The sequence below is a fragment of the Ovis aries genome, chromosome 17 (genome assembly GCF_016772045.2).
Source record: "Ovis aries strain OAR_USU_Benz2616 breed Rambouillet chromosome 17, ARS-UI_Ramb_v3.0, whole genome shotgun sequence".
NCBI lineage: Eukaryota > Metazoa > Chordata > Mammalia > Artiodactyla > Bovidae > Ovis > Ovis aries.
Genome location: NC_056070.1, coordinates 6,749,171 through 6,762,142, shown reverse-complemented (window position 1 = coordinate 6,762,142; position 12,972 = coordinate 6,749,171). Strand labels below are relative to the sequence as shown.

Sequence of the window (12,972 nt, the reverse complement as noted above, 5' to 3'; positions counted from 1 at the left end):
AGCATATTCCCCCCAATTTTTCAGAGTTCTAAGTTTTAAATAATTATGAGAGAAAATACTTGCAAAGGCTTCCCAAATCTTTACATACTTAGATAACTTACTAGCCCAAAGCCTCAGCATTTCCACAAAGAAAAGAGTTATTAAAAATAAGAATGGCCTTTTTCAATTATGGTTTTCTCAGGGTATATGCCCAGTAGCGGGATTGCTGGGTCATACGGTAGTTTTATTTCTAATTTTTTAAGGAATCTCCATACTGTTCTCCACAGTGGTTGCATCAATGTACATTTCCAACAACAGTGCAAGAGGGTTCCCTTTCCAGCATTTACTGTTTGTAGATTTTTTTTTTTGGAAGACAGCCATTCTGAACAGTGTGAGGTGATACCCCATTGTAGTTTCAATTTTCATTGGCAGAAGCCAACACAATATTACAAAGCAACTATCCTCAATTAAAAATAAATTCAAAAACAGAATGGCCTAACTCGAAAATTCAGTTACCCCACGCTGCACATTTCCTGTGGACAATGCACTAGCTCCAGGGACTGAGCAGGCTGGCAGTATAGTTTCAAGGTGAAAGTTAGCATGGCTGGATGGCTGTGTGAAAGTGTGCAGCTCTGTAGGCTTAAGTCACTCATTCTCTCTCTCTCTCTCTCTCACACACACACACATACACGCTGTGCAAGAGAGAGACCTTAGATTTCCTGCTCCCGCTCATCCACACCTCCTGGTTAATAAAGATAATTGAGGAAATGGAAGAACACCCTGAAGGAACAGCAAAGGCAGAACACAGGCAGAACTGGTGCAAAGGGTGTTCAGGACGGTGCATGTGTGGATGGTGTAGGGACAACTGAGGAAACAATGGGCACATCAAGAGCGCCAAGAATCAGCTCAGCACTGGGGAGCTGCCATGGGTCTGAGCACTCCAGGTGACCAGATTTTCCTGCCATGGTGACTCCTGGTCCTAAGCAATCTGGACATGCAGGATCCCAATGTTTACATATTTAGATGGTATACCCCATTGTAGAAATAGGCCCTGATACTGGCAGGGACAGCGTTTTGGAAATGGAAAGACAGATTCTACTGAGGCTAATTATTCAGGGTGATCCTAAATCTAATAATATAACACTTTGAAATGAAGATGACAAAAATGTAGATGTCCTCTTCTGCTTTGATTACAATGGCCAACTCAGAACTTAGTAGAATCTACTCTAAGGAACGTGGGCTTTGAGGATCTGGCTCTAATCAATTAACTGGAGAGAAAAATCAAACCCCATTGGGTCAGCACTTATACTACTAATTCAAGTGGGAGACAAAAGGTCCTAAGTCATTCTTTGAAATTAGTGGGAAGACTCAGTTTCCAGGAGTGAAAATACATAGTCACACTCAAAATTGAGTAGGAATCTCTCTTGTATTTCATGTTGGAGTGCTAATATCTCTCTTTAGAATGACTATTATTTGTGAAGGGATTACGCATCAGACTTCCAAGCATTACTTACACATTCCAGCTTGGGAGTATATATGAATAGGTTTATGTTATTTTAAAGAATGATCAATGCTAGTCAGTATTAACTGAAAGATCTACATGTTCTGAAGAAGAATTCTTTGAACCTTATGGCAAACAGAATAAATAAAACGATGAATTCCTCCATGAGAAGAGAGAAGATAATCAGGGTTCACAAATCTTACTTTAATGACTCTTTAAAAGATGGCAAAACTGGTTCTCCTCAATAGCACATGGATGGAACTTTACATGTCTCAGATGAGAGTTTCAGAGGCTCTCCTAAAATCTTTAAATGTCATTTCCTGAGAAAATGACAAATATGTCTACTTGGAAAGAACCCAGGATTCATTGTACAAATTACTGACACCAGCTAATACCTAGTTACAATTCTAATTAAAATTCCTCACCCTTGTTCAGGTGTCTTTCCAAACTGATTTTTAGCCACTTTTGAGACTTCCACAGTGACTAGTATCAGTTCAGTTCACTTCAGTTCGGTTGCTCAGTTGTGTCTGACTCTTTGCGACCCCATGGACCACAGCATACCAGGCCTCCCTGTCCATTGCCAACTCCCGGAGTTTATTCAAACTCAAGTCCATTGAGTCAGTGATGCCATCCAATCATCTCATCCTCTGTCATCCCCTTCTCATCCTGCCTTTAATCTTTCCCAGTATCAGGGTCTTTTCAACTGAGTCAGTACTTCATATCAGGTGGCCAAAGTACTGGAGTCTCAGCTTTAGCATCAGGCCTTCCAATGAATATTCAGGACTGATTTCCTTTACGATTGACTGGTTGGATCTCCTTGTAGCCCAAGGGACTCTCAAGATTCTTCTCCAACACCACAGTTCAAAAGTATCAATTCTTTAGCCCTCAGCTTTCTTTATAGCTCAAATCTCACATCCATACACGACTACTGGAAAAACCATAGCTTTGATTAGACTGACCTTTGTTGGCAAAGTAAGGTCTCTGCTTTTCAATATGCTATCTAGGTTGGTCATAACTTTCCTTCCAAGGACTAAGTGTCTTTTAATCTCATGGCTGCAGTCACCATCTGCAGTGTATTTGGAGCCCCCCAAAATAAAGTCTGTCACTGTTTCCACTGTTTGCCCATCTATTTCCATGAAGTGCTGGGACCAGATGCCATCATCTTAGTTTTCTGAATGTTGAGCTTTAAGCCAACTTTTTCACTCTCCTCTTTCACTTTCATCAATAGGCTCTTTACTTCTTCTTCGCTTTCTGCCATAAGGGTGGTGTCATCTGCATATCTGAGGTTATTGATATTTCTCCTAGCAATCTTGATTCCAGCTTGTGCTTCTTCCAGCCCAGTGGTTCTCATGATGTACTCTGTATATAAGTTAAATAAGCAGGGTGACAATGTACAGCCTTGACGTATTCCTTTCCCGATTTGGAACCAGTCTGCTGTTCCATGTCTAGTTCTAACTGTTGCTTCCTGACCTGCATACAGATTTCTCAAGAGGCAGGTCAGGTAGTCTGGTATTCTCATCTCTTTAAGAATTTTCCACAGTTTGTTTGTGATCCACACAGTCAAAGGCTTTGGCATAGTCAATAAAGCAGAAGTAAATGTTTTTCTGGAACTCTCTTGCTTTTTTGATGATCCAATGGATGTTGGCAATTTGATCTCTGGTTCCTCTGCCTTTTCTAAATCCAGCTTGAATATTCAGAAGTTGATGGTTCATGTACTGTTGAAGCCTGGCTTGCAGAATTTTGAGCATTACTTTGTTAGCGTGTGAGATGAGTGCAACTGTGCTGTAGTTTGGGCATTCTTTGGCATTGCCTTTCTTTGGGATTGGAAGGAAAACTGACCTTTTCCAATCCTGTGGCCACTGGTGAGTTTTCCAGATTTTCTGGCATATTGAGTGTAGCATTTTCACAGCATCATCTTTTAATATTTGAAATAGCTCAATTGGAATTCCATCACCTCTGCTAGCTTTGTTTGTAGTGATGCTTCCTAAGCCCCATTTGACTTCGCATGCCAGGATGTTTGGCTCTAGGTGAGTGATCACACTGTTGTGATTATCTGGGTCATGAGATCTTTTTTTTTGTACATTTTTTCTGTGTATTCTTGCCACCTCTTAACATCTTCTCCTTCTGTTAGGTCCATATGATTGTGCCCATCTTTGCATGAATATTCCCTTGCTCTCTAATTTTCCTGAAGAGATCTCTCTAGTCTTTCCCATTCTATTGTTTTCCTCTATTTCATTGCATTGATTGTTGACGAAGGCTTTCTTATTTCTCCTTGCTATTCTTTGGAACTCTGCATTCAAATGAGTGTATCTTTCCTTTTCGCCTTTGCCTTTTGTTTCTCTTCTATTCACAGCTATTTGTAACTGACTAGTGTTATTGTTCTTTTAAATGGTAAACTTTCAATACATATACTGGGTTGGCCAAAAAAGTTGGTTTGTATTTTTCTGTAACAGCTTATGAAAAACCCGAATGAGCTTTTTGGCCAACCCCATATATCTGCTGTTGTTGAACTTAAGAAAGTTACTACTCTCTTGATCCAAGGAATGAATGGCGTCTGTAAGTGGCGTTTACACAGCACTGCCCATGCTTCTAGGGGTAAGCAGAAAAGTCTGGTTGACACCACTGCCAATACTGCTGCCTTTCATTAATTCTAATTATTAAATGCCTCAACTCATGCAAAGGCAGCACAATAATCACAGAGGGGGGAAAAGCAGAGACAGAAGTGTTTTCAACAGACGAGTTAGGTTTCCATAAGGAAGCAGACTGTCTCTGGGATCTGTTTTCTCCTTCCCATGCCCACTGCTTTTGCCTACCTTTTAGGTTATGATCAGCACTTGTCTGGATGGTGATGTCTTGACTCAATATTTTGGTTCCTGTCTCATCCTCTCCAATTCAGCGGTATTGCTTGGCCAGATAAATCCATGCCTCAGAAAAATTACAAATCACTACGTGCCCTAGACCCTGAGAGAATTCCATGAGGTAATGACAGATGCATCCTTAGAACCTTGCCTGTGCATGGTGAGCTCTCAGTAACTGTCAGCTGCCACCTAGGGTTAAAAGGACAGCTCTTAACTAGAAGTAGTGACTAGTAAGGAGCAGTGGCTGCGCTTTGCTGGAGAAGCCATGAAGAGATAGCCCACGTCCAAGGTAAGAGAATCCCTAGTAAGACGGTAGGTGCTAAGAGAGGGCATCAGTGGGCAGACAGACTGAAACCACAATCACAGAAAACCAACCAATCTAATCACATGGACCACAGTCCTGTCTAACTCAGTGAAACTAAGCCATGCTGTGTAGGGCCACCCAAGATGGATGGGTCTTGGTGGAGAGTTCTGACCAAATGCGATCCACTGGAGACAGGAATGGCAAACCACTTCAGTATTCTTGCCTTGAGAACCCCATGAACAGTAAGAAATGGAAAAAAGATAGGACATTGAAATATGAACTCCCCAGGTCGATAAATGCCCAATATGCTATTGGATACCAGTGGAGAAATAACTCCAGAAAGGATGCAGAGACGGAGCCAAAGCAAAAACAACACCCAGCTATGGGTGTGACTGGTGATGGAAGCAAGGTCCGATGCTGCAAAGAGCAATATTGCATAGGAACCTGGAATGTTAGGTCCATGAATCAAGGCAAATTGGAAGTGGTCAAACAAAAAATGGCTGGAGTGAACATTGACATTTAAGAAATCAGCGAACTAAAACGGACTGAAATGGGTGAATTTAACTCAGATTATATCTACTACTGTGGGCAAGAATCCCTCAGAAGAAATGGAGTAGCCATCATAGTCAACAAGAGTCTGATGCAGTACTTGGATGTAATCCCCAAAATGACAGAATGATCTCCGTTCATTTCCAAGGCAAACCATTCAATAGGATGATAATCCAAATCTATGCCCAAACCAGTAATGCTGTAGAAGCTGAAGTTGAAGGGTTCAATGAAGACCTACAAGATCTTCTAGAACTAACACCCAAGAAAAGATGTCCTTTTCATTATAGGAGACTGGAATGCAAAAGTAGGAAGTTAAGAAACACCTGGAGTAACAGGAAAATTTGGCCTTGGAGTACAGAATGAAGCAGGGCAAAGGCTAATAGAGTTATGTCAAGAGAACACACTGGTCATAGCAAACACCCTCTTCCAACAACACAAGACAAGACTCTACACATGGACATCACCAGATGGTCAACACCGAAATCAGACTGATTATATTCTTTGCAGCCAAAGATGGAGAAGCTCTATATAGTCAGCAAAAACAAGACCAGGAGCTGACTGTGGCTCAGATCATGAACTCCTTATTGCCAAATTCAGACTGAAATTGAAGAAAGTAGGGAAAAACCACTGGACCATTCAGGTATGACATAAATCCGATCCCTTACAATTAAACAGTAGAAATGAGAAATAGACTTCAAGGACTAGATCTGATAGAGTACGTGATGAACTATGGACAGAGGTTCATGACATTGTACAGGAGACAGGGATCAAGACCATCCCCAAGAAAAAGAAATGCAAAAAAGCAAAATGGTTGTCTGAGGAGGCCTTACAAATAGCTGTGAAAAGAAGAGAAGCCAAAAGCAAATGAGAGAAGGAAAGATAAACCCATCTGAATGCAGAGTTCCAAAGAATAGCAAGGCGAGATAAGAAAGCCTTCCTCAGTGATCCATGCAAAGAAATAGAGGAAAACAACAGAATGGGAAAGACTAGAGATATCTTCAAGAAAATTAGAGATACCAAGGGAACATTTCATGCAAACAGGGGCTCAATAAAGGACAGAAATAGTATGGACATAACAGAAGCAGAAGATATTAAGAAGAGGTGGCAAGAATACACAGAAGAACTGTACAAAAAAGATCTTCATGACCCAGATAATCATGATAGTATGACCACTCATCTAGAGCCATACATTCTGGAATGCGAAGTCAAGTGGGCCTTAGAAAGCATCACTACAAACAAAGCTGGTGGAGGTGATGGAATTCCAGTTAAGCTATTTCAGATCCTAAAAGATGATGCTGTGAAAGTGCTATATTCAATACGCCAGAAAATTTGGAAAACTCAGCAGTGGCCACAGGACTGGAAAAGGTCAGTTTTCCTTCCAATCTCAAAGAAAGGCAATTCCAAAGAATGCTCAAACTACCACACAATTGCACTCACCTCACGCGCTAGCAAAGTAATGCTCAAAATTCTCCAAGCCAGGCTTCAGCAATATGTGAACCGTGAACCTCCAAATGTTCAAGTTGGTTTTAGAAAAGGCAGAGGAACCAGAGGCCAAATTGCCAACATCTGCTGGATCGTCAAAAAATCAAGAGAGTTCCAAAAAAACATCTATTTCTACTTTATTGACTATGCCAAAGCCTTTGACTGTATGGATCACAGTGGAAAATTCTTAAAGAGATGGGAATACCAGACCACCTGACCTGCCTCTTAAGAAATCTGTATGCAGGTCAGGAAGCAACAGTTAGAACTGGACATGGAACAACAGACTGGTTCCAAATAGGGAAAGGAGTACATCAAGGCTGTATATTGTCACCCTGCTTATTTAACTTATATGCAGAGTGCATCATGAGAAACGCTGGGCTGGATGAAGCACAAGGTGGAATCAAGATTGCTAGGAGAAATATCAATAACCTCAGATATGCAGATGACACCACCCTTAGCAAAGAACAACTAAAGAGCTTCTTGATGAAAGTGAAAGAGGAGAGTGAAAAAGTTGGCTTAAAGCTCAACATTCAGAAAACTAAGATCATGGCATCTGGTCCCATCACTTCATGGCAAGTAGATGGGGAAACAGTGAAAACAATGACAGACTTTATTTTTTGGGGCTTCAACTATACTGCAGATGTTGACTGCAGCCATGAAATTAAAAGACACTTACTCCTTGGAAGGAAAGTTATGACAAACCTATACAGCATATTAAAAAGCAGAGACATTACTTTGTCAACAAAGGTCCGTGTCGTCAAGGCTATAGTTTTTCCAGTAGTGATGTATGGATGTGAGAGCTGGACTATAAAGAAAGCTGAGTGCCAAAGAATTGATGCTTTTGAACTGTGGTGTGGAGAAGACTCTTGAGAGTCCCTTGGACTGCAAGGAGATCCAACCTGTCTATCCTAAATGCGATCAGTCCTGAGTGTTCACTGGAAGGACTGACGTTGAAGCTGAAACTCCAATACTTTGGCCACCTGATGTGAAGTACTGACTCATTTGAAAAGACCCTGATGCTTGGAATGATAGAAGGTGGGATGAGAAGGGGACGATAGAGGATGAGATGGTTGGATGGCATCACTGACTCAATGGAAATGAGTCTAAGTCAACTCTGGGAGTTGGTGATGGACAGAGTCACTGAACTGAGTGACTAGCACTGAACATTAGTGATTACACACTAATCCTAAAGCTCAGTTTTCTCATCTACAAAATGGGAAAGAATTGTATCTTTATAGAGTTTTTGTGTGGATAAATGAACTAAAACATATAAGGTGGTTAGCTCAGTATCTGCAAGACAAACTTGATGACTCTAGTGCTGTTATGAATTTTCTTACTGTCTTCCAGGCCTGGCTCAAGAACTACCTTCTTCATGAAACCATCCTTGACTCTTCTTTCTCTTCAGCATCCTTGTATTAGTTTCCTATCAGTGTTGCTGAAGCTACAAGACTTTGGTCACCTGATGTGAAGAGTCGACTCATTATAAACACCCTGATGCTGAGGAAGATTGAAGGCAGGAAGAGAAGGGGACGACAGACAACGAGATAGTTGGAAGACATCGCCGATGCAATGGACATGAGTTTGAGCAAACTCTGGGAGATGAGAAGGACGGGGAAGCCAGACGTGCTGCAGTTCACAGGGCCGCCAAGATTGGACACAACTGAGCGGCTGAGCAACAGTAACAACAATCACTGCTGTAAGAAATTAACTTAAAACTTGGTGGCTTAAAACAACAAAGATGTATTTATTATCTTACACAAAGTTATAATAGGTTTTACTAGGCAAAAATTGAGGTGTGTGCGTGGCTATATTCCTTCTGGAGTTTCTAGGGAAGTGTCAGTTTCCCTGCCCTTTTCAACTTCTTGAGGTCACCTGCATTCCCTGGGCTTGTGGTCTGGTCCCTTCCTCCAACAATGTGGCATCTTTGAATCTCTGACTTCTGTCTCCCTTTTCCAATGTATAGATGCCTTATTATTGATTACATTGGGCCTCCTGGGATAATGCAAAATAACATTACATCAAGATAGTAGATAAGGAACCTTGTTCTTTGCCATGCAATATAACACAGTGACAGGTTGTGGGGATTAGACCATGACATCTTCAAGGGGGGAGTATCATTCTGCCTAACACATCCTATCAGAACTCTTACACAAGTTCTACCATTCACTTGACATTCAGCAATACTAAATAATGCTGTATTAGTCTTTAGCATCAGGCTTGCGTCTACCACCTTTCAGTGTGGGTGAGGAGAAGAGGATTCAGGCTGCTTCAAAGTCACCCTCTGCAAATGTTTGTTGATAATGGTAACACCCAGAGCCTCTCAATTCCTTCCACCTGCATCCTTCAGCCTATAGTTGGCTCCTTGATATATCTGACATTGCTAAAAAAAAAAATGTGTCTCCTGAAAATTCCTATTTTAAATTCCCAGGTGGCACCAGTGGTAAAGAATCCACCTGCCAATGCAGGAGATGCAAGAGAAGTGGGTTCGATCCCAGGGTTGGGAAGACGCCCTGGAGAAGGAAATGGCAACCCACTCCACTACTCTTGCTGGGAAAAGTGCATGGGCAGAGGAACCTGGTGGGCTATAGTCCATGAGGTCACAAAGAGTCAGACACAACGGAGCACACACACACACAGCAGTCCCGTAATTTTCAGAGCCTGGTGGTTTGACTCTCTGTACTAAAATGACCCACATTTGGTCTATTCTTCTGTCTCAGAGTAGCTCTCAGCAAACCAAACTCCACACAGAAGATAAAAACCTACACAGCACATTTGAACTGGAAGAAGAATCAGCTATTTGATAACAGGCTGCTACTTCTTTTTAATAATTCTTCCTTCAAATAGTTCAACTGAAACATTTTGATTGTTGAGTGCAACTCACTACTTTTTCTGATTTTTATCTTAGTTTCAGAGGTGAAATTGGAGCCACCATCCACTCTGCCCCTTTTCACCCCAGAGTGAATTCAGCAGAAAAGTTAGGAAGATGGGCATTTCATCAGGGCCACCAAGGGCCTGGGGGAAAGGCGACGAGGGGAGCAGATGGAAGCAGACTCCGCAGCAAGCGGTCCTCATCCTCACTGCTGCTCCCCCGCAAGCCCCTGCTGAGTCTCTTAGTACTTACTTTCATAACTCTTCTTGTTACAGAATCTCACTTTCTTCAGCAAGTGAAACTTGCGATTTAAGAAGGGATAGAGAGACCTTTTAGTTAAGTATAAATCTCTATCCCCCCTACTGCCAAATTAAAAATATTAGACCCATATTTAAAATACTAGCCTATGCTCATGGGCTTTTCTGAAGTGAAATGAAGTCGCTCAGTTGTGTCCGACTCTTTGCGACCCCGTGGACTGTAGCCCACCATGCTCCTCTGTCCTAGGATTTTCCAGGCAAGAGTACTGGAGTGGGTTGCCATTTCCTTCTCTAAAGGAGGTGTAAATTTTACCTGGAGTAAGATATGCTTCAAGAAAGGTAACCTGAGGAAGTGACCCAGTAACAGGGATTGCTTTCAGTAGTTCCCAATTTATTAATATAAAAACCTCTAGGGTAGTTACAAAGCATATTAGTACCTCTAAGGCTCTAAAAAATCTTGCAATTAAAATTTTTGTTTACCTTTGTTTAACCAGCATTTCCCAAACTAATTTTAGGGTGAAACGTTTCTTACAAAATCAGACGTGATATCTGGTGCCTTAGTATGACCAGTGCTATCTCATTATCACCATGACCTCCCCTGGGAACCCAAGGTTCCTTTACAAAGCTAGTATTTGCAGCTCAGTGTCCAGCACCACATCTGACATGGGGGTGGCACTTCCCTAATGAACTGAACTCCAGCTGGTATGGGGCCAGACATGGTCCCCAAACAGGTCAAACCTTGGTCTTTGAAGACTATAGTTAATGTGTCCTTTCTTTAAGCCCTTCACTTACTTATCTTTGACTTTGCAATGTTTGGGTTAATTTGTGCATTTCAGAATTAGAGGTTCCACAAAAAAAGGTGACTGCATGTAGTGCCTCTGGGTCTCTACTAACGAGTCGCAGCCATGATGGGAAATCAGGTGCTAGTTCATGATGACAACCTAGATAGAGGTTAAGAGCAGAAACTCTAGATCAGACAGGCCTTGTTTTGAGTTCTCATGCCACTGTTTATTACCTGAATGACCTTAGGAAGGTAGTAGCCTTTGTAAGCCTCAGCATCCACCTCTGTAAAAGGTGGGGAAATCACCACAGTAGTACCCATCTCATCATGCTGAATAAGGATCAAACGAAGAGATGCATATAAAGGATAGTGTGGTGGCTGGCCATGATAAATGCTCAATAAATGTTCACTACTATGATGATAATATGAGGGATACACAATATTCAGAGTTCATAATACTGTGGGTAGAATTATCCAAAAGGTAATCATCCTTTGTCCAATATGGATTATTTTAATTCTGTAGGATTTTTTGCTAGCCTATTACTGGTCAAGAGGGCAAGAATGTACTAATAAATAATTTCCAAGTCTTCCCTCATCCAGCAGCTCCAGTCTCTTTACCTTCCCATTTCTTTTGAACCAAGGGCTACTATTAAAAGATTAATAAATATGATTTTCACTTTTTTTCCATCTTCCCATTGCAGCCTCTGCCAGAAATGATAAATAAGCCCTAAAAGTAAGCAGCAGAAGGGATAGAAAGAACTCAAAGGCAGACAGAGGTAGTTCCTTCAGGATGAAAATCTGTGCCAGCCAAGGATCACCACCCCTCCCATCCTTCCAAGTCTTTTTCCAGTTAAAGTTCATTCTGAGGGTGTTAAGCCCTCAAGGTCATTTTCTGAGACTCAAGAATTCTAACATGAATTTCCTGAGGAGCATGAATGAGTGATGTAAAGAAAGAAACTAAATAGATTAAATACAGATACTGTATCTGTTTCTGAAATTATTGAAATCTGCTTCCATATTTTAGGGTGGTATGGATTTCTTTCACAAGCATCCAGAAAACAAAGATTAAATGTGTTATTTCAAGTTATCAAAGGATAGGTAACATCTCTAACCACAGGCTGTCTTTTCAACTATTAGGGTAAAAATAAAGATGATTTTTCCCCTCTTTAAGGGCTGCTGCTGTTGCTAAGTTGCTTCAGTCGTATCTGACTCTCTGCAACCCCACAGACGGTAGCCCACCAGGCTCCTCTGCCCCTGGGGTTCTCCAGGCAAGAACACTGGAGTGGGTTGCCATTTCTTTCTCCAATGCATGAAAGTGAAAAGTGAAAGTGAAGTCGCTCAGTCGTGTCCAACTCTTTGTGACCCCATGGACTGTAGCCCACCAGGCTCCTCCGCCCATGGGATTTTCCAGGCAAGAGTACTGGAGTGGGGTGCCAGCACCTTCTCCACCCTTTAAGGGCAAAAGGTCCATTCTCACTGCTCCCCTTCCTTTAGTTCAGGATGATTTTGCAGATGTTGCAACAAGGTTTTACCTTTCTAGAACTGACTCTGCAAAGTGAGCAAATAACAGAAACCACTGTAACCAAGAGAATCCATTGCCTAGGGAAGCAGGAAACAAAGGGAAGATCACACCGTCCAAATCCCAGGCATATCACTCTGGTGGGCGGCCTCCTACACAGCTGAGCCGTTTCTGATCTGACTCTTCAGACACAGTGCGGGAGTCTAATCTGAAATGATGAAAAAGGTCAGGCCATATCCAAGCCTTGCCACATCACCTTACAGAAGGGTAGAGAACCTATTCTTTGCACAACAGCACGTGGCTTCCTGCAAGTTCCAGCCTGCCTGGCTCCTTCCTCTCCATTCCATTATCAAGCTGCCACCCACACCAGCACCTCCAAAGTGCTGCCAAGACACTAACAAGGAGCATGCCCAGGAGCCTTCTCCACTCTTCAGCTGTGTGGCTCAGTTCTTACTATCCACAGTTCTCAACACACATGACCTTTGGTGAGAGGAGGCTCCGGAGGCACCTGCCATCTGTGGTTGAAGCCTTATGTTTCCCACGGGCAGAAAGAATGCTTCCCCTCCACTCCCACCAACACACATAGTGCCCCGGACCTGTTGGTACTTAACACACGTGCGTTATAATTCTCATCAGAAGCTATGGTACATACATGCAAGGGACCATTACTCAGCCATAAAAAGGAACAAAACTGGGTCATTTGTAGAGATGTGGATGGACATACAGAGTGAAGCAAGCAGAAAAATAAACACCACATATTAAGGCACGTATGTGGAACCTAGCAAATGGTACAGCTGGACCTCTTTGCGGAGCAGGAGCAGCGCTGCAGATGTGGACACTGGACATGAGGACCCAGCGGCGGAAGCAGAGGGA

General features: G+C 42.2%; 1 protein-coding gene across 5 annotated transcripts in view; it reads right to left on the bottom strand.

Annotated features, from left to right (window-relative positions):
- The window catches only part of SH3D19 (SH3 domain containing 19), a 198,764-nt gene that overhangs the window by 109,880 nt on the left and 75,912 nt on the right, over positions 1 to 12,972 (bottom strand). The window lies entirely within an intron of this gene.